This window comes from Panthera pardus, unplaced genomic scaffold (assembly GCF_024362965.1).
Source record: "Panthera pardus isolate Hobbes unplaced genomic scaffold, ASM2436296v1 HiC_scaffold_17, whole genome shotgun sequence".
NCBI lineage: Eukaryota > Metazoa > Chordata > Mammalia > Carnivora > Felidae > Panthera > Panthera pardus.
This window is the reverse complement of record NW_026526732.1, coordinates 50,908,381-50,930,216: the sequence shown is the minus strand read 5'-3', so window position 1 is coordinate 50,930,216 and position 21,836 is coordinate 50,908,381. Positions and strand designations below refer to the sequence as shown.

The following is a 21,836-nucleotide window of genomic DNA, read 5'->3' as shown; positions in this document are numbered from 1 at the left end:
GAAGTAACCTAATTGGTCTGTATCCTTGGCCAACACTGTGACGCCAACACTGTGGCCCATTCTGAGAAGCACTGCTATTTATCTGCGACCGTTCTTCTCCTGGGAACAAACTCACAGTTTCTTCTGTGACTCATTAAAACAGTTAAATATACACAAAGAACAAGGAGTGCAAGGTGGGGAAAACAGACTTCATCTCCCTGATAAGGGCTCAGATAACAATTTGAAAAAGAGAAGTCGTAGAGATGATATCCAGAGGGAAATGTATTTGTTTTCTTTCTTTTTTTGTAGTTTTTTTAAGTTTATTTGTCCATTTATTGACAGAGAGAGAGAGAGAGGTAAAGAGAGCCTCCCAAGCAGGCTCCACGCTGTCAGCACGGAGCCTGATGTGGATGTGGGACTTAAACTCATGAACCATGAAATCGTGACCTGAGCTGAAAGCAAGAGTCAGACACTTAACTGACTGAGCCACCCAGGCGTCCCATATTTGCTTTCTTCCCAAGCTACAGATGAAATATCTACTATTGTGCTCTTGACCTACTAATTAAGAAATACAAGGTTTTATAATAATATATCAGTTAACGACTTTTCTCCATAAAACCCAACCTTCCCCCCTCTTCAAAAATCAATCACCCCTCAAATCAGATTTCAAGAACATTAATTTCTGTCTAAAAGAGATGTTAAAAACAAGCAAGCAAAGCATTCCATTTCTAAACCAAGCCTTGGCTGATGTGCGGGGGCCTCGGCTGGCTGCGGCCCAGGTGCTGGAAGCTGGTGATTCTGCGGACGAGCGTCAGAGTATATAAATCAGTTACCCACATGGAAAAGTTGGGATGGTTAAAATACAGACCGAGATTTCTGATAGTACTGGGCCCACATCTGTCTGAGCCCCAGTAGCACCTGCAGCTTTTAGGTGCATGTGGCTCGTGTTTCTCCAGCTGCACAGCCCCGTCCTGGCTGACTTTTCCTTGTTCACAGACTTACCCAGTCAGGTAGGCACTTGTCTAAGGCAAGCACTGTAGGTGGGAGACACTGCCAGGGGTCAGAGGGAACATGGCAAAGTGGAAAACCCTGGCTCGAAGCCTGACAGATCTGGCTTGGTATCAACTCCACCATAGGAGCTGGGTGACCCTAAGCAAGTCCCCTTGCTTGCCAGTCTGAACTGTTGTGTGTGGGGGAAAGTGAAATAAATTCTATAGTTAAGGAGCCTATGTGGTACCCTGGCAGGCAGTAGTAAACGGCTCTGTAAAGTTACTCCTTCTTATCCTAAAGGCAAAGAAATGTGTTCAGCATAATCTATTATCACAGCAAAGTCTGGCTGACTGCCAGGGCACTGGCTAAAAAAAAAATCATCACTGTAAAAATATGAAGGTCATTCACTATAAAGAACTGAGGAAGAGAAAGCAAAGGGTAAAAAATATCACCGTCCCAATGTAATAACGGGTACAGGTGAGGATTATCCATTGATACTCAAGGCACTGGGCAAAAGGTAGGTGGGTGACAGGATGTTCACAAAGGATCCATGCACCAGCCCACAGATGCCTTACTGACCCAAGGTGTATGTGAACATAGGGGAGGTCTGGTTACCACCGTATTCAAGAGATCAAGCAGATCACTCTGGATGGAGGGACAAGCTGACACCATGGACCTCCTGCTGTGATAAAATATCAAGCATCTATCACTACGTGTGAGGTATTTTTGCCAAAAAATGTTTCACCTGCATCTAATCCCAAGCCTCTAGATCTAACGATTTTCAGGAAGAGAGAAAGGGCAAGTTGAACAGCACCATGAAGAAACAAGCAAGGCCAAAATACAGGACATTCTACACTACATGTAGCCTGGACAACTGGGGAGGTCTTAATATGGAGTGGATATTAGCTAATATCATGGACTTATTGTGAATCACTTAGCTATAACAGTATTGTGATTATGTGGAAGAATTCGTATTCTTAGGAGATATGTGATGAAATATTTAGAGGTAAAGTGTTAAGATGTTTGCAATTTTCTTTTTCTTTTTTTTTTTATAATTTTTTTTAATGTTTATTTATTTATTTATTTATTTATTTTTTTTAACATTTATTTATTTTTGAGACAGAGAGAGACAGAGCATGAACGGGGGAGGGTCAGAGAGGGGAGACACAGAATCCGAAACAGGCTCCAGGCTCTGAGCTGTCAGCACAGAGCCCGACGCGGGGCTCGAACTCACGGACCACGAGGTCATGACCTGAGCCGAAGTCGGCCGCTTAACCGACTGAGCCACCCAGGCGCCCCTAATGTTTATTTATTTTTGAGACAGAGAGAGACAGAGCATGAACCGGGGAGGGTCAGGGAGAGGGAGACACAGAATCCAAAACAGGCTCCAGGCTCTGAGCTGTCAGCACAGAGCCTGACGCGGGGCTTGAACCCACGAACTATGAGACCACGACCTGAGCCAAAGTTGGACGCTTAACCGACTGAGCCACCCAGGTGCCCCGATGTTTGCAATTTTCAAATGGTGCAGAAAAAATTTATGTAATGTACGCTATATATGTTATATATAATACATATAAATATAAATATGTTTAAATTGGAAGAAGGAACAAAGAAAGCAAATGTGGTGAATTCAGAACAATTGGTGAATCCAGGTAAAGGACACATAGGTGTCGGTTTTACCATTCTCCCAAACTGGCGGCTCTGAAGTTTTTCAGAATAAAAAATTGGGAAAGAAACTGGAAGAGAGAGAGAAGCAAAATATAATAGAAAAGAAAAAAAAAATCACATGTCACTACCTCCTCTTAATCCCCTCGACATTTATATTCAGGTCAGCTTCACTGTGTCTCTTCATTCAACATGGTTATAGTTTTACCACTTTAATAAATTTCACGTGTGCTCATTCAGACTGATGGAGCTACTGTTTTGACTGCTTTTTTGGCTGACATCAAAACCAAACTTTAAACAAGGCTCCAATACCAGGCTCTGGACGTGCACCAAGTAGGTATGAAGCCTAAGATATCATATCAAAAACTCCTGAAATTGACACCTAATTCCCTATCCAGACGGCTTTTAGGCCAGGAAGACTGGATCAAAGGTGGAACATCCTCTTAGGCTTTGATCTTTTTTCAAAGATGGCACTCTCTCGAGGCGCCTGGGGGGCTCAGTTGGTTAAGTGTCGGAGTCTTGATTTTGGCTCAGGTCATGAACTCATAGTTTGTGAGTTTGAGCCCCACATCAGGCTCTGTGCTGACAGTGTGAGCCTGCTTGGGGTTCTGTCTCTCCCTCTCTTTCTACCTCTCTCCCGCTTGTGCTCTCTCTCTCTCTCAAAATAAACAAACTTCTTAAAAAAAATAATATGGCACTCTCTCCACCTGCATTGGGCATTGACAGAGGAATGACAGGTACAAGGTAAGTGGTCAACCCAGTCACAGAGGTCTCAGAAACCACATACGGCACGCTGTGCCTATGTTCAGGCGCATAGAGCAGCAAGGGCACAACCCAAAGAACAGTCTCTCAGAATTCAAACTTTAATGCAGTGAGAGCTCCCAGTGATGCAGGAATTAATTCTGTGATGCCTTTAAGATGGAGAGGGCCATAAAGGGTCTGGATTCAAACAGCAGAGATACAAGCTCAGTTCTACTGCACAAGTTAGCCGCACAACTTCAGAGCAGTTCTTTGTGGGGGTGCAACAAACACTGTGCCGGGGACAGCTCTTCACTGGGCAGAACTGTCTTAGGCACCGTAGGACATTTGCCAACCACCCAACCCCCACATCACCACGTGCCAACACTGCCTCCAGTCTTTGAGAGGGGGACAACAAAGAGTCCCAAATGCCTCCTGCCTCAGTCATGGGCTAAATTTTCTGAGTCGCAGATTTTATCTGGGGATAATACCTGTTCTACCACCTAAGAAGGGATTTGGGAGGACCAAGTATGCCACAGCTCCTTAGAAACCTAAATTATCTATACAAACGATACCACAATACCCACTGGCACAGACAGCCTTACCAGTCAGAGGCAGCTACAGAGTGGGTCCTAATACCTGTATCCCACATGGGATCTATTGCACAGGGTGAGCTGTCCAGTCACGTACTAGAATATGCAACAGCTACTTATTCTGAGAATGTTTCCCCTCCTTGAGTGGGAGATTCTGGTTTTAAGCACTGCCGCAGACCAACCCCACACTGCAGTGTAAATTTTAGAGGGAGGGCTGTTGGCGGATTTATGCACCACTGGAGCAGACAAGAAGGATGGCGGTCTCATAGTAGCTTCAAAGAATCTGGCTTAGGATGGCACCCAAACTAATCTGGAACGAGGACACTTCTCTTAGTGAGCAAGAAACAGCTTCCAGGGTCAAGAGAACAAGGTAACAGAATATGGTGCTCTACCCTCCCATGCACAGCAGAGCAAGGAGCAGCATGCACTGGTCTGACCTTCAAAATGCCTGATCTGTTCTTCGCATCTTTCAGCCATGCTTATGGGAGGGAATCTTAGAGACTGGGCAGGGCTTTATATCAGAGTGCACAAGAGTCACTTGGAGAGTGACACGAAGAATGCACCTGCCACAGGGGTTCAGATTCTGTCCATCGAGAGTGGGCCCAGGCACCTGTACTTGTAAATAGTCTCTCTGGGTGATTCAGATGCAGGCCACAGACTGCATCTGTGGAAAACAGGGACACCTCTCCAGAGATTTCTACAGTTAGGAGGCTTTGCCTTCAACTCTCCCCCATGGAGCCTTCTGGCTCTCATTTTATTGCCTTCATGACTTAGAATTTAGGTAAAAGTGCTTCTCTGCCCTCAGATGTGGCTATTTTGGGGGGTTAAAAAACTGTTCTTCCTCTACCTCTGTTCCTCCTCCCCACCCACCTACCATACACATTGTGTAAAGGAAAAGCTGATTTTATTTTGTTGATCTAATCTCTCCTTTATCATTCACTTTCAAATGAGGACTGGGAAACATTGACTGGGCAGGAAGTTCCTTTAAGGAAGGCCAAAGGCCTCAGGTATTAATAGGGAAGTGAAGGAGGTCACCAAAGGCAGAGTTGGGAAAGGGCACAAGTCCTTTTTTTTAATACACTTTTTTTTTTTTTTTTCAGAAAGAGAGAGAATGAGAGAAGAGTGGGGGAGAGGGGCAGAGGGAGAAAGAGAGAGAACTCAAGCAAGCTCCACGGTCAGCACAGAGCCTGACATGGGGCGGCCCTGGGATCCTGACCTAAGCCCAAATCAAGAGTCGGGCGCTCAACGGACTGAGCCACCCAGGTGCCCCAAGGCACAAGTCTTGAAGAGCAAAGTGCAAGTGGATACCGACTCCAGCTCATTAGCTGTGGTAAAGGGCACTGAAGTGGCCTCCAAAAATTACCCGGGGGTTGGAGAGGCAGTGTTGGCAAATAAGAAGCTATACATGTGTAGCTTTTCCATAGTTTCTTACATTAAAATATTTAGCACTGACATGGTTTTAGTCTCACCTGACACTGCTTACTATTCAGCTTTGGTACATTCCTCCAAATTCTATTCATCTTAAAAAACAGCAGGCTGATGAAAATGCAAAATCTCTGGGCTTGGCCATCTGAAATGAGATCTTTTACCCTTGTCTTCTCCAACGTTCCAGAATGCATTTTTTGCAAAGGGAAAGATGATCAGAAAAGGAAAAATGCAGAGTAGTAAAGTCGGAAGAATATTATACCGAAGGTTTTGGTGAGAAAATATTTATGTCCACCAGCACAAGCCACACCCTTTCTAGGAAGATATTACTAGCCTTGAAGCTGGGTTAGTAGATCCCAAAATATACCTCACAAAAAGCACAGTTACCCTCCCAAAATAAGCCCTATAATTAAAGTCTTTTCAAGTGGATTGTCCTATATCACAACTTGACATACGTTGCTTTAATCTCCCTGCTTTAGCAAGTGTAGCCATCTTGGGCTACAAAAGCTCTCAATAACTTACACTTAAACCAGACTGTGGTGTCACTAGGAAATTGATGCAAATAAACAGCCCTGTGTACCAAAATACCCAATCTCAATCATCTGTAATGAGATCTCTCTCCTCCCTAAGCACATTTTCATCACACCAGAATCGCTGCTCTTGATTTAAAAGGAAGGACTAGCCCAGATTGAAATACCATTACATCTCAAAGGCTATCTAGAGACAGGCACTTGTGAAGAAGCTGGGGCCGAAATTAAAATATGAGACAACCTCTTTTGTGTGAGTGTGAGGATCATGTTGTGTGAGTCTCATTTTCAGTTTACAGTCATCAGTATAAGCCTTCAGATGCCCATCTGTCTTGCTGAAGTCACGTCTTGCTTGGAGTCAGGGGCAATGTAAGAGAGTCTCTTATGAGACCTTTCAGCCCTATGATTCTCTGACCAAACCTCTTCACGTTTTCTGGTTCTATACTGACCTATAACTAAATGCCAAAATATTAAAGATTTTATACCTTCAAAATAATAAGTACTTCGGGTATTAAATTTTAAAAATTCCTTCTATATCAGGTTTCTCAGTCTCAGCAGTTTTGACACCTTGGGCCTGATCATTCCGCATGAGGGGATTGCTGTCCTGTGCACTACAGGATAGTTAGTAGTGAGCAGAATCCATGGCCCCCACCCACGCGATGCCCATAGCACACAACTCCCCACCCCCTGCTGCGACAACCAAAAATGTCTTCAGACATTGACTAGTGTCCTTTGGGAGAACAAAATTAATCCGGGTTGAGAACCACTGCTCTCTGTTTATATATTTACATATCTCCCCCTGGTATGGCTGGGTGGGCGGGGGTGGGGGGGGGAGGGTGGTGGGGAGTCTAGATTTTTCAAGGCACTCACAAGTTTTAATTTTAAGAATTTCAAACTTCCTATGACTCATAATGAAGAGTCAGGACATGTGATACAGTGCTACCTTGAAAGATTTATAAAGAACACTACTGCTGTCTTAAACAAAGGGTGGTGAGGCTTGCCCTCATTTCAGTCAAGACGCGTAAGAAGATGGATTTGCCGTCACCCTATCTCTTGGATGGCTCTCCTCCCTACTTTTAAGAGTTCCATTCTTTGAAGACTACCGTTAACAAATCCTTCATGTTCCATTACCAGGCACTCAGTAGTGACTGCAAAAGAAGAACACTGGGGTTGGGGTCTCCCGACATCGTCTATAGATGCAATGGCCCATGGTACCAATGGCCCACGGTACCGCTGGTGGACCAACCACCTCAGGGGCAGGGTTCCCAGCGCTGGGCCACGTATCCAGGAGGGGTGTGGTAAAGCAGATGCTTCCTCAAGGAGAGGCAGGGTGGGAGGGAGAGGGAAATAATATCAGGAGACAAACAGTACAAGAATGGAACATGGTAAGTTCAGCCCAGAGAGGGGAAGATGAATGATGGAGAGTGTCTCCAAATACCGGAAGGGCTGGTGTGTGACAGAGTGGAAAGACAGGTCTCTACTTAGAAAGTGACTAAGAGCATAGGCGGCTCAATAATATTTATCACAGGCCTTCCATTGTGCCAGGCACTGTCTGGGCACTGAGACCAGAGGAAGGAAAAAGACCAAGGTCCTGCTTCATGGAGCATATGTCATAATTCAGTGTAAAGACTAGAATGCTTTCCTTCCCTCCCTGCTTCCCTTCTTTCTTTTTTCTTAAATATTTATTTTGAGAGAGAGAGAGAGAGAGAGAGAGAGAGAGAGAGAGAGAGAGAGAGAGAACGGCCAGGAGGAGAGGTAGAGAGAGAGAGACTTTTTTTTTAATTTTTTTTTTTTTTAAATTTTTGAGACAGAGAGAGACAGAGCATGAACGGGGGGGGGGGGCAGAGAGAGGGGGAGACACAGAATCTGAAGTGGGCTCCAGGCTCTGAGCTGTCAGCACAGAGCCCGACGCGGGGCTCGAACTCACGGAGCGTGAGATCATGACCTGAGCCGAAGTCGGACATTCAACCGAGTGAGCCACCCAGGCGCCCCCCCTTCTTTCTTTTTAACAATTTGAGCTAAACACCCAGGTATTTGCTCATTTTTTTTTTCCCATTGTAAAACTACGGTTTAATTAACATAGAGCAAAATTCAACCTTTTATTGTAGAGTTCTATGAATTTGCAGGAAATATACAGTTGTATCAATATCACCACAGATGGGGGCACCTGGGTGGCTCAGTCGGCTGAGCATCTGACGTCCGCTCAGGTCACGATCTCGCGGTTTGTGAGTTCAAGCCCCATATTGGGATCGCTGCTGTCAGCACAGAGCCTGCTTCAGATCCTCTGTCCTTCTCTCTCTGCCCCTCCCCTGCTTGCCTTCTCTCTCAAAAAATTAAACAAACAAACAAAAAATATTGCCACAGATCAAGATCCAGAACAACTTCATTACTCTCTAAAATTTTCCTGTTTCCCTTAACTTTTTTTTTTTAATTGGCGCAAGCTACTCTTCACGTAGCAAGCTCCCTACCCGAGAGAATCTGGACTGCCCTTTGTCACGGGTTCTGTAGAAGAGATTTGATTTTGGCTCGAGGGAGAATGGGCTGGACACCCTTGAAGCTGTGTCCATCTCTCCAATTCTATGAAACAAAGGGGTCCACTTAGGGACACCTAATCTTAAACACCAGCTCATCTGCAGTGACACAGTTGATTCCCTCCAACCACAGGAAAAGTCCCATCCCAATGCCGAATTCTTGTAGTTAAAGCTCAAAAATTTAGTCTGATAACTGGATCTCCAGGAGGAGTACATAATAAGCACAGACAAAAAAGTAAATAAATAAAAATAAAGCTTTGGAAATGAATGCCTAAATACGGTACCCGAGACCCAAACCACGGGGACCATCTACTCCCGACCCGTCTTTTCCTTCTCATTATTTTGGTTCATAGTAACATTGACTCCAAAACTGAATGGAACTCAAACGAACTCCAAACTCTAACTGCACTTGGCTCCAAAGGTAACAGGAAGGTAAGTTAGTCAAGCACATCTAAGAATGGGTAGGCAGAGGTGGAGAAGACAGCAAATATCTTGGGGTTCCCACAAGGTGTTACAGAGTGGACTCTGGAGGACGGACCGTGGTGACCAGCTGTGACATCTCTTGTGACAGCAAATGTGGTGTGACCAACCCATCCCCAGTGGCCCTCCTGCTGGGAGATATGTACACCTTTTGGTGGTCTGACTTCAGTGGCAAATGTCTAGTTTCCAAACGACGCCGTCCTGTTATCAAGAATAACTGCATTATTGAACACCTACTATGCCCCAGCACTACCTAGCTCATTTTATTCTCATGACAACCTTATGACGGAGGTAACATTACAAGCCTCATTTTACAGATGAGGAAACTGAGGCTCAGGGAGGGTATGTAACAACCAGTTAGTGTAGAACTTAAACTTCAACCCGGGTCTCCTGATCTCGAAGACTGTTCTTTTCACTACTGCTAGCAAGGTCTTCTGGGTGGTTGCTGAATTTAATGTTCTTGGCCTCTCCGGCCACTGTCATGCTGGGACTGGCTCCCAGACGTGCTGAGTTCTTGCTTCCCTTCAACTTTCCATTTCCCAAGCAGCTGACTATTTCTTGTTTCAACAGATAGGCCATAAGGATCTCTCTGCAGCGGAGAATCTTTGTTGCTGTTGTTATCCTATTGGTCTGCAGTTTATTACTCTTATAGTCCATGTTAGACTATACTCATATAGTCTAGGTTACCTCGACAACAAGCTCAACTGTCAAGGGTATTCTTTATCCTGTATTCAGAAACTTTCCTAAATCTAGATTTCTTATTAAATCTGAGAAAACTCCATATTTCTAATATTACTTAATAACATATCAGTAACAACAAGAAAAAAGTCATACTGTTAGAAAGTACCAACTGAATGTTACATCTAATGATAAAATCCCATTTTGTCTAAATTTAGTGCAGATGTAAAAGATGCACAAAACAAGGCATTGGCTTCCCTTTTGGGCACCATTTTACAACAAAAGATATTAGAAGTAAATGCAGCAACACTTACCAAAATTTCCCCCGACTATCACAAACTTCATACACACCACATGTCTTCTAATACAGCTGCTGGACCAGTCCTGAAAGACAAACCACAACAAAAGGAAAAATGCATCGCTAAACAGAAGTAATTTACCCTTCTGGAAACCACAACATCTTCCTTGTTTGGGGCACTCATCAATGTACCAAATTCTTACTGCCAGATTCCTTTTTGTTTTTCACAGGAAGATGAAACCAATTTACAAATTAACTCAGCACCCACTAATAACAAATAAATTAAAATCGGGACAGTGAAATAAACCAGAAACTGTGCTCATACTTTGTTTGAATTTTTAGCCCTTACTTAAAATAATTGAAGACAGGGGCGCCTGGGTGGCTCAGTCGGTTAGGCGTCTGACTTCGGCTCAGGTCATGATCCTCATGGTTTGTGGGTTTGAGCCCCGCGTCAGGCTCTGTGCTGACAGCTCAGAGCCTGGAGCCTGCTTTGGATTCTGCGTCTCCTTCCTTCCCTGCCCCTCCCCCACTCATGCTCTGTCTCTCAAAATAAACAAATAAATAAAAATTAAAAAATGTAAAAAATAAAATAAAATAATTGAAGACTAAAGAACTATGCAAAAAGACCTAAAATTGAAGTCATAAAAAATTTCTCCCTCAAACCAATTCCTCTTCCCTGTTTCTTTTAATAATATACTCTCTTCTCCCCTGCTGGCTGAGAGACCCTCACCTTTCTTTTCTAGACTTCATTTTCTTATCTGTAAAATAGGGATTATTGTATTGACCTCCCAGGGTGGTTATGGAGATTAAATGATATGAATTTAGTGACATAAATGTCACAGAAAGGCTTAAAACAGCAGCTGGCATGCAGTAAACACTCAGAGCATTCGAGGAGCTATGATCTTTCTCCTAGTCACCCAGGCCTGAAAGCAAACACGGCCTTCCTCACCTCCACTGGACACCGTGGTACTGGCCTTCCTTTCTCATCCTTCGGGCGTGCGGGACTCACCGCCTTCCCTCTCTCTTATCATCACACTGGTTGGCATCACACCTTGCAGAAACTCAATTCCTGGCCCCCAGTTTCTTCCCTTCAAATCCCACTCTCACGGCTCTGCAAGGCATCCTTCCTAAACTGAACTTAAAGCCTTGTGGAAACACCTTCTACCGCTTCCCAAGACCTTCAAATTTCTCTGTGAAATTACATTAGCCTGGGACTCCAACTTCTCTCTGCTTTGTCTCCACATCTTCCATCGGAAGATGCAGTCACCAGTCCTGCCTGAGCCTGTGGATCTGCTGGTTTCTTCCGTGAGTGTCTCTGCCCCACAAATGCTGGTAAGGGGCCTAGCCATTTTCTGAGGCAGGGGATCTTTATTCCTTTTGTGCCACTGCAGCCTAGAGACATGTTTCTCAGAATGTTTTTATTTATTTTTATTTTTAAAGTGTATTTTTGAGAGAGAATGCACATGTGAGTGGGAGAAGGGGAGACAGGGGGAGAGAAGGGGAGAGAGGGGGAGAGAAGGGGAGGGAGGGAGGGGGAGGGAGGGAGAGAGAGGAGAGAGGAGAGAGGAGAGAGGAGAGAGGAGAGAGGAGAGAGGAGAGAGGAGAGAGGAGAGAGGAGAGAGGAGAGAGGAGAGAGGAGAGAGAGGGAGAGGGAGAGAGAATCCCAAGCAAGCTCCATGCTGTTAGTGTGGAGCCAGACATGGGGCTTGAACCCACAAACCATCAGATCATGAGCTGAGCTAAAAGCAAGAGTCTGATGCTTAACTGACTGAGCCACCCAGTGCTCCTCAGAATAATGTTTTTAAATGCTTGAAATTAATACATGCAATGAACAGGATTCAAAAGAGGTATACTGATATGCAGTTATCAAAATACATAACAAAACGGATTTTTTTATATTTAAATAAGGTCCAGCAAAAGTCTAATAATTACTGGGCATTATTGGGCATAAGTGGTATTTTAGAATATCTGTAACTATAAAGTAATATGAAAACACCGATAATTTCTATTGGTGACAAATAGCTAGCGCTACTTTCATAATAGAAGGAAATGTTAGATTTCTTTCTTTTTTTTTTAATGTTTATTTATTTTTGAGAGGGAGAGAGAGACAGAGTGTGAGCAGGGGAGGGGAAGAGAGAGAGGGAGACACAGAATCCGAAGCAGGCTCCAGGTTCTGAGCCATCAGCACAGAGCCCAATGCGGGGCTCGAATCCACGAACTATGAGACCACGACCTGAGCCAAAGTTGGACGCTTAACTAGCCACCCAGGTGCCCCGGAAATGTTAGATTTTGATTAATGGTTAGTAAAAATAAATTTTTTTCCACCATCCAATTTCACAGACCCCTGAACTCCATCCATGGACCCCCAGGTCATGAGCCCCTGCTCTTAGGCCTGGCCTACCTACTTCTCTTCGTGAGCTCTTTCTAACTTGATTTGCCCAATGTGCTGTTATCTTACCCCTGTTTTTCTGTTTTCAAAAATTATGTTTTATTTGATATAGATACTTGAAATACACTTCTGTATCCTACTTTTTAAGTTGTAAAGGAAGGCCCTCTTTTTTTATTCCTTGCATGGCAAATAATGCCCTGCCTCATAGCACACACAGGAGGGAAGGCACACAGCCAGCACTGTTTGAATGAGTGAGCTCAAGGGCTTGCTTCCTGCCCCACACGGACTCAGCTGATAGGACTATTATGTCACCTCTCTCTGGCAGCTTGTGAGCTCCTAAATATGTAGACAGGACACCTAAACACTCCATATTCAAAGTATAAACTACTGAAATGAGGCAACAAAATGTTCTCTTCTTTTACTTCCCTTTAGAGAGGATGCTCAGATCTCCCAAGAACAGGCTGGACATCACACCATCCTGTCACACAGGGGGCTCTTGTGTGACACAAGCACAATCCCTTCCTTTGTGGAGCACCAAGTCTAGAGCTTTCCCCAGCTAGTGTAGATGGGATTCTCTCAATCTTTCAGGGCTTTTGCAAAGACAAGAAATATCCAGTGATTTCCTAAGTATGGATACCTTGGTGACCTATAAAGACAAGGCCAGTTAAGGTTGCTCTGGCTTCTCACTGGTCTCAAGGATATGAGCCCGTGGTCCCAGTAGATGGAGGGGTGAAATGTCACCTTCCCTAAGTGACGTTGTCCTTGTATATGAGGCCAAAGATAGCAACTCAACAAAGAGACCGCTTCAGGAAGGTTTACTCCATACCTGGCTGCGTACTTCACTCTGAGCCCCCGGGTCTGTGATGAATCTGCCTCAGGATAGACCAGTCCTTTGGTCTTACCAGCTTTGTTCCTAAACAGCTGCAGCTCACTATAGTCAGAAAAGCATGTGACTCTTGACCTTGGGGTTGCGTGTTTGAGCCCCACATTGGGTGTAGTCTTGAACTTAATAAACTTAAATAAATAAACTTAACAACAACAGAATAGCTCTTCCTTTTCAAATGACAAAAGTATAATGATTTCCTCCACTCATAAGGCCACTGTGACCATTTGCTTTGGAATAAATTCACCACTGGCAGCATCTTCCATGCTCGCCATTATATCAAGTGACGCTTAGGACAGTGAGGGTATACTCTCTCTCCCCCCAGAAAACTACAAAAGATGAGATACCTATTCAAAACAAAGGCTGGCCTTGGCATACTCTTTTTAAACTTAAGGACGTTTATATCCAGCTCACTTGAATTTGTTCTTCTTGAGACACACTAGGTATATGGTATTAAATAAAAACAGCTTAATGATAATGAACAGGAGCATGACTGTTTAATCTTTTGTTTCAAGAATTATGACATATACATCCTCGTAAATAAATAGTAAGATATTTACAGGCATTCCCACACAACACACTGCACTGCATGTACTTTTTGTTTCTAATACATATCATAGACTATGTGCGGCTCCTGATTAAAGGTAAGATCTCATTACCACTGGGAACAAGTATCTCTAACATGGTTCTCATCTGCATGGGTCATCCCTTCTCCCTTCTTCCTAACAGATCCCCCATATTCCTTCAGCCACAGTGCCTCAGGGGCAGGCGACAACACTCCCAGCTGGAGGGTGGGGACTTGATGGGTCTAAGGCTTTGCAGTGTGCCAACCAGCAACATCGGCATCACCTGGGAGCTTCTGAGAAATATCAACTCTGAGGTCCCATCCCAAACCTACTGAGTCAGAATCTATGTTACAAGATCCCCAGGTGATCTGTGTGTCCACAAGGTTTCAGATGCACTGATCTAAGGGGAACGCATTCCTCTTGCCAATGACTGGTTCAAGACTAGGCATGCAACCCAATGCAGGCCAACAAGATGTGAAGAATGGTTTCCTGGGAGCTTCTTCTCATTCTGAGATAAATTCCTCCTTTCTGAATGTTCCATGGGATGTGATGCCTAGGGCTTCTGTAGCTACCTTGCTCAGTCTAATGATAAAGCTGGCCCAGAGAGGAAGGTAAAGACAAAAAACCCCAGAGAAGCAAAGTTGGGGTGACTGCATTAGGTCAACCCTGAAGTCTGTGGAACCAATGGAATCCAGTAAATTTCATATTGTTCAGGCCTCCTTGAGTTGGGTTTTCAATGACCAGTAGCTGGAAAGCATCTTGACCACTCAGTGCCCAATAAAGCATTATACAAGGAACAGAACACAGAGGCACTGGGCTCAGCCACATGCTGAAGAGTCCAGACAAGTTGGTGCATCGAGAGGCCACAGCAACAGTTTAGAGACTTGTTTTGTTTGGGGAAGTGACCCAGGAGTATTTCTGGTTCTGACAACCTTTGTTCACTTTGCACATTTCCAAGAGCTTTCTAAATCAGCCAGTTTAAATGATCAACCAGAGGAAGTGCTGAACACTTTCCAAATTATTTTAGCCAGAGTGGTCAACAGTTGCTTTCCCCAGAAGCCGCATGGATGTCATTTCCTGTAAAGACAATGGGAGACTAATTGCTCAGCCTCAGACTCCAGTAGGGAAGACAACCTGTGACATGTAATTACTGGCAGGGTAAATAAGGAAAAGCTGGAGGATCTCAGAATCTGCTTTTGGATCCACTCCAATAACTTGGGGGAAAGTAAAAAAGAGCCAGCTGGTCTAGAAAAAGATTTGAGGGGCCAGGAGCTTAGGCAGTTGCTCTTAGCATTTTTACATACCACTGGTACTTATTTAAGACCTTTCTGAGGAAACCAAGTAGATCTGCTCTTATATAAAACCATATACAGCTTTGGTGTAATTTTGCTTCATGTACAGGAGTGATGTGGTCAAGGAGAATTGGGTGTCTAAACGGACATGATCTCTTCTGTGTTATAGCTTCTTAGCCCCAACAGAATATTTTGAGGGATGGGTTTGTCATGTTGGCTTGATGAAAGATGTGCTTTCTTTCCTTCTTTTTTTTTTAAGTTTATTTATTGTGAGAGAAAGAAAGAGAGAGAGAGAGCATGAGCAGAGGAGGGGCAGACAGAGAGGGAGACAGAGGGAATCCCAAGTAGGCTCCAGAACTGTCAGCGCGGAGCCGGACGTGGGGCTCAAACTCACGACTGTGAGATCATGACCTGAGCCGAAATCAAGAGTTGGATGCTTAACTGACTGAGCCACCCAGGCAACCCCAAGAACGTGCTTTCTATCATGGAGTGAATATTAGTTGGTTTTCCACAGAATTTTCTGTATGTTCTATCACCTCAGATCTCTTTTTCTCCCCCAAAGCTTTTTGCCTTCTCTTCCCTGGTATTTCATATACTTCCATAGTTCCAACCATTACCCCTTGTCACGTGTTTTAAACTATATCCCTAGATCTATCACCCATGCTACCTCCTAAATATAATGTACCTTAAAGGTGGGGACCTCGTTTTGGTCACTGCTAGTGTATCAATGCTTAGCACGGTGGCTGGCGTTGAGTGTTATATGTTTGTTGAATGAGTGAGTGAAAGTCTTCACTCAGAGTCTTAGGATGACTCACAGAAGTTCTTGCTATGACCTCCTAACTGGCCTGACTTTGGTGTCTCCTTTTCCCACTCTATGGACACACATGAAAGCTCTGAATTACAGCTCTGATCATGTCAGTTTCAGAATGCCCCAGCTGGGAATGACTTATTAACTGTATTTTCCAGGTAAGAAACTGGTCCCAGTGAGACCAGGAGACTTGCCTTAGGTCTTACGAATAGTAGGTGGCAGAGGCAGGATTAGAACTCAGGATGCTAACCAGTGGTTCTTGCCACCATGCTACTGACTGGTTTGAAATCTTCAGTGATCTTTCAGTAGAACCTAGTACAGGGCTAGGTATGTAGAAGTCACATAATAAATATTTGTTAACTGACTGGATAAATGAGTGTCTCCCTTTTGCGTATACCAATGGGTTTCAGTTTTTCTTAAAGTGGAATACTCTTTAAAGAAAGACGATTCTCAGGGAGCCGGGGTGGCTCAGTCGGTTAAGGCTCCGACTTCGGCTCAGGTCATGATCTCACAGCTCGTGGGTTTGAGCCCCGCATTGGGCTCCGTGCTGACAGTTCAGAGCCTGGAGCCTGCTTCGGACTCTGTGTCTCCCTCTCTCTCTTCCCCTCCCCTGCTCACACTCTGTCTCTCTCTCCCTCTCAAAAATAAATAAACATTAAAAAAAAAAAAAAAAAGAAAAGAAAGAAAGAAAGACGATTCTCCAGTATACAACATGGAGAAGAGGGGAGCTGTTCTGGACCTTTGCCTCTGCAGTGCCTCTGAGCCACCTCCTAAGAACCTCAGGGCTTGGTGGCACTGCAAAAAAACAAAACAAAACAAAACAAAACGAAATGAAACAAAACAAAACACGGATGACTTACACAAACTCTTAAAGCCACCATTACTCCAAACCCACCTCAACCTTATCTTCCATTTCTTCTTCCTCCTTCACGTCCAGTCTTACCAAAGCACTTGCTGTTCCCAGCATCTGCCTTTCCCCAGGCCTTCCTGTGCCGTTTCTTCCCTCTTATGTGTTCTTACTTCCACTTGCAAGAATGGAGAACCAACCTGCCCTCAGGCCCAACTCTAATATAAATCCCTCCCTGAAGTTCCTGCCCAATTTCCTCCACTAGAATCAATCTCACTCTATTTGTGCCTCTCCTATAGAACTTACCATATCATCTACTGCAAGGGAAAGAGACAGCTCCTTGAGGGCAGGAACCTACTCTAAATTTATCTTCGAACCACTGGCACCTTGCTTGGCCCAATGCCTTGCACAGAAGAGGCACTTCTAGTCATTTTGTTGCATTCAAAGGGCTTTATCCTTTTTAGTTCACCTCTGTGACCAATTATATAAATTCTCCAATGGGGATTCCAAGTCTTCCTCTAGACAATAGAGGCTGATGATAAGCCAGCACACACTTGTGGAGACCCCTTACTAAGAAACAACTGTATGAGTCTTTGCTGAGTCTTATTGTCAAAAGCAAAGAATGTGGGGGCAGGGAGAGTGACTTCCCCTCCCCTCCATAGCTCTCCTGTGGCTGTGGCTGCCCTGCACAGCATGAGGTACAAGCTGGGCAGCCTGTGCACAAAGATAACAATAGATTTCAAATACAGTCCTGACTCCTTCCATGCTACAATATTCTCTGCGAGTCTAAAGTCAATTGTCTGAAAAATTAAAGCGTTCCAAATGGCGGGATAATGCATTAAACAAGCCAGTGCACAAAGCCCAATCACAAGGGAGGAGGACGGGAACCAGAAAACACAGGGTTCCCTAGGAAACCAAACCCACTTTATGACTACTGTGGCCTTCGCTCCTCTTGGGGGAGGAGGAGGGGTGCTCTGAGAAGGCACCACTGACCCATCTGCTTCCCTTGCCTGCGGGGCTCTATTTCTTCTGGCTTTACTCCAATGAGTTGGGGAGACTCAACTGAGGCTCGGTTGTTGCTTGTTTGATTATTTGCTGGAGGGGGAGTAAAGAACAGAAGAAAAGAGGAGGAAGACAGACAGAAAAAGAGATGAGCACAGAAGGCACTTGGCCAGCAGAAAGAAATTACTGACCACAGAATAAGAGGGCAGGAAGGCAGAACTACGAAAGGCTGGCTCAGGGAATCAGAGGCTGCCTGTGAGCAGGGCACCACCAAACCAGCAAAGAGTTTACCCTCAGCTGCCCAAGAGGCCAGCTCTGAAGTCAGACTAGAAAGGTATATATTCGGGCTTAACGGCACAAATGGTTGGACTGAGTCAAGCAAAGGGATAGCTGGAGGGCTGGGGTGGGGCTTTTAGGGCTCCCCTTTGCCCCCTGTAATCTCTATCAGCCCCAAGCAAGCATAGTAATAATATGATTCATAATAATAATAATAATGAATTATTAAGTTTAAACTTTTAGGCTGAAGATGGGGAAGAAATAAATGCCATTGGAATAACTAATTAGTTGACTTTCAGAAGGAAAAAGATTCTGTTATTCTCTAAGACTCATGGAATGAAGTTTATATTTATAATAATCATGTCTTTTCTTTAACGAGTTAAAGAATGAGCAATGAGTTTCTTTCAGGTGATCACATTACTTAGATGTCAGGTAAAAAGAGAAACTGTTTTGTAGTATACTTGAACTATTTCTGCCTTGACCTTATAAATGAAGCTGTTTCTAGGGATCTGCTGTCCAGAGTCTGAACAACTTATGATGCAGGTACAGCTGCTGGACAGGTCCCTGAGCTCTGCCTGATTACTACTCCTGAGACCTTCCAAACAGATACTGTGCAGTGGCTCCTGGGAAGGTCCGTGAAATGCACACAGTATCACAATACTGCCAAGATCAAGATTAATAATGATGTGCGGAGAGCCCTTGGAGTGTAGGCTGACTACAATATTATAATCCCAGAATCTTAAGGATGAATGAAATGTTGAAGAATATCTAGTCCAGTAGTTTTAGTGCTATGTTTTTAGTACAAGAACCTTCTGAATTCATACACGTGCACACATTTTCAAGGTTGATACCGAATGCCAATATATTAGATGAAAGTAGAACAGAACAGTCTTGGTTCAAGGGTAAAAGGACTCAAAATGCTACCACCTGGGCCATCCTTCTGGCCCACTTGGCACTTCCATGGAACCCTAATGTTCTAAGAACACCGAAAATCACATATCTAGTCCCCAACTCCCATCCAGCCTCTTGTCTCCGTCTCTTCTAGCCCGAGCACAGGTTTGCCATGCGGCAACATGGGTAAGGAAACACCTCTACCTTTTCTCTACCAAGGACTTATTTTACCCACACCCAGGACCCCACATTATGAGGATCTCACCTCTCATAAAAACCTGCATTTTTGAAGCAGTAGCTAATTTATTTGCCTAGGTCATATTTGGAGTCAGTGACACCTCAACCTAAACCTTAGCCCTGCTATGCTTGGTAAATTCGGGAAAATTCCTGGATAGTGTGAAGTGAAAGTAGAAACCCAGCAGATGCTTGTCTTCTCTTCCTCTACTTCTTATTTATTCAAAACAAATCTCCATCCAAAAAAAAAAAAAAAAATCAAATAACTAGGAATAAATCCAACACAAAACACAGAAAACTTAAAGACCTAAATAATAGAGGGTTATGCATGTAAATGAACTGGAAGTCTCACTGTTTTTAAGATGTCAGTACCCCCCCACCCCGACTGAATCTTCAATGCATTTCAATTAAAAAAAAAAAAAAAAAAAGATAGGTTTTTTTTTTCCCCCAGGTGGAAATTGACAAGTTGATTCAAAAACATATACGGAAGTGCAAAGAGCCACAAGCCAAGATAATGTTGAAGAAGAACAACAAGGCTGGAAAACTTACTCTATCAGTTTCAAAATTCATTATAAAATAATAGTAATTAAGACAGTGTGGCATTTGTTTAGGATAAATAGGCCAATAGCAGAAAAAATAAGGTCCCAAAATAGACCTATACAAAGAGTCATCTAAATTATGACAAAGATGATGCTGAAGTTCAATAAGTGGTGTTGGGTTCACTGGGTATTGTGGGTTGTGCCTCAGAAAGATACAATGAAGTCCTAACCCCCTCGGTACTTCAGAAGGTGACCTTACTTGGAAATAGGATCTCTGTAGATATAATTCATTGAAATGAGGTCAGAGTGGATTAGGGTGGGTCCTAAATCCAATGTGACCGGTGTCCTTATAAGAAGGAAATTTAGACAAAGGGTGACATGAGGGGAACAGGGCCATGTGGGAATGGAGGCAGAGATCAGATCAATGCAGCTGCAAGCCAAGGAGTGCCAAGGAGCTAAGATGGATTCTTTGCTAGAGCCTTCAGAGGGAGCACGGCCCTACCCACCCCTTGATTTTTAACTTCTAGCCTCCGGAACTTCTGAAACAATAATTTTTGTTGTTTGCTCCAGCACCGAGTGTGGAGCCTGATGTGGGGTGCGATCCTGTGACCCTGGGATCATGACCTGAGCTGAAATCAAGAGTTGGATGCTCAACTGACTGTACCATCTAGATGTTCTGAGAAAAATTCTGTTTTTTAAAAAGTTTTATTTACTTTGAGATACAGAGGGTGGCGGAAGGCAGAGAGAGGGGTAGAATCTCAAGCTGCTGACAGTGCAGTGCCTGCTGTGGGGCTCAAACTCATGAAACTGTGAGATCAAGACCTGTGCCAAAATTAAGAGTCAGGCACTTAACTGACTGAGCCACCCAGGTGCCCCTGAAAAGAATTATTCTTAACCTCTACTTTATACCATGCAAAAATGAACTCCACATGGATGGTAGAACCAAATGTGAAAGGTAAAATAATACTTTAAGAAGAAAACAGAATAGCTTCACACTTTGCAAGAAGTAAAGATTTTTAAAGAACAGAACACAAGAAAATGCTAACCATAAAGGAAAAATATGATAATTTGGACTATATTAAAATTAAGTATGACTTTGTCAAATGACATCAGAATCAAAAGGCATGCACACAGTGGAAGTTAACTGCGATGTTAAATCCAGCAAAGAACTCCTGTAAATCCATAAGGAAAAGGTAGACAACCTAATAAAGAAACAGGCAAATACTTGAGAAGAAATTTCACAAAAAAGGACATCCCAATGGCCATTAAACAGATTAAAAGCTGCTCTGGTCATCAAAGAAGAGTAAAATCACAATGCATTGTCTAAAACAACAAAAACATTTGTGAGGATATGGAATAAATGGAACTGTCATACATACTGATGAGAGTGTAAATTGCTAAAAACACTGGAAAACTCGCAGTATCTGAAAGCTGAACACACTCATATCCAACTCAAGGTCTCTCCATCAAGGAATCTATCCTACACAAATGTTACACATGCTCACCCATTGACATGCAGAAGAGTGTTCTTAGCAGTATTCTTTGTAATAGCCCTGCACTGGAAACAACATAAAAGCCCATGTATAATAGAAGAAGGGTTAAATAAATTTTGGTATAGTTATACAATATTATACAGCAATGAGAATGAACAGACTCGTAACAACATGGAGAAATCTTCCAAATACAATGTTAAGGGGGACACAAGATTACATAGCACAATTTTATTTACACAAAGTTCAAAATAAACAAAATCAATGTTGTTAGAAATAACGCTATCAGTTACGTTTGGAGTGGGCGTGGCTAGGGACTGGGAAGGGGTGTAAGGGGCTTTAGGTATTTGGGGGACACTCTTTCTCCATCTGGCTGCTGTTTTCACAGGAATGTTCACTTCATGAAAAGTCAGTTATCGGTGCACTTAATTTCTGTACTTTTCTGTGTGAGTGTTATACATCAATTAAAAAAAAAATCTTGGTGGTTAATGCAGTGAAACCAGAAACAAAACAGGGCTCTTATAAGTACTGAAAGAAGACAGCACAGCAATCTAATTTAAGCAAGATAATTTAAAAATTTGCTCTGCTAAAAGCTTCAAAAATGCCATTTCATTAAATTGTGTTTTTTATTCACTTAAGAGGACTCTCATGCCAAAGCTCTTGTATTGTCATATGTCGGGACTGAATGAAGCAAACAGTTTCCAAAATAAAATAA

At 43.5% G+C, this 21,836-nt stretch overlaps 1 protein-coding gene across 7 annotated transcripts in view; it reads right to left on the bottom strand.

Annotated features, from left to right (window-relative positions):
* FYN (FYN proto-oncogene, Src family tyrosine kinase) overlaps positions 1 to 21,836 on the bottom strand; it is a 215,591-nt gene that overhangs the window by 110,100 nt on the left and 83,655 nt on the right. For all 7 annotated transcript variants that reach the window (XM_053904567.1, XM_053904559.1, XM_053904561.1 and 4 more), the window contains one exon: positions 9,921 to 9,990. The gene's annotated coding sequence lies outside the window, so the exon portion shown is untranslated. The remainder of the gene's footprint in view (positions 1 to 9,920; positions 9,991 to 21,836) is intronic.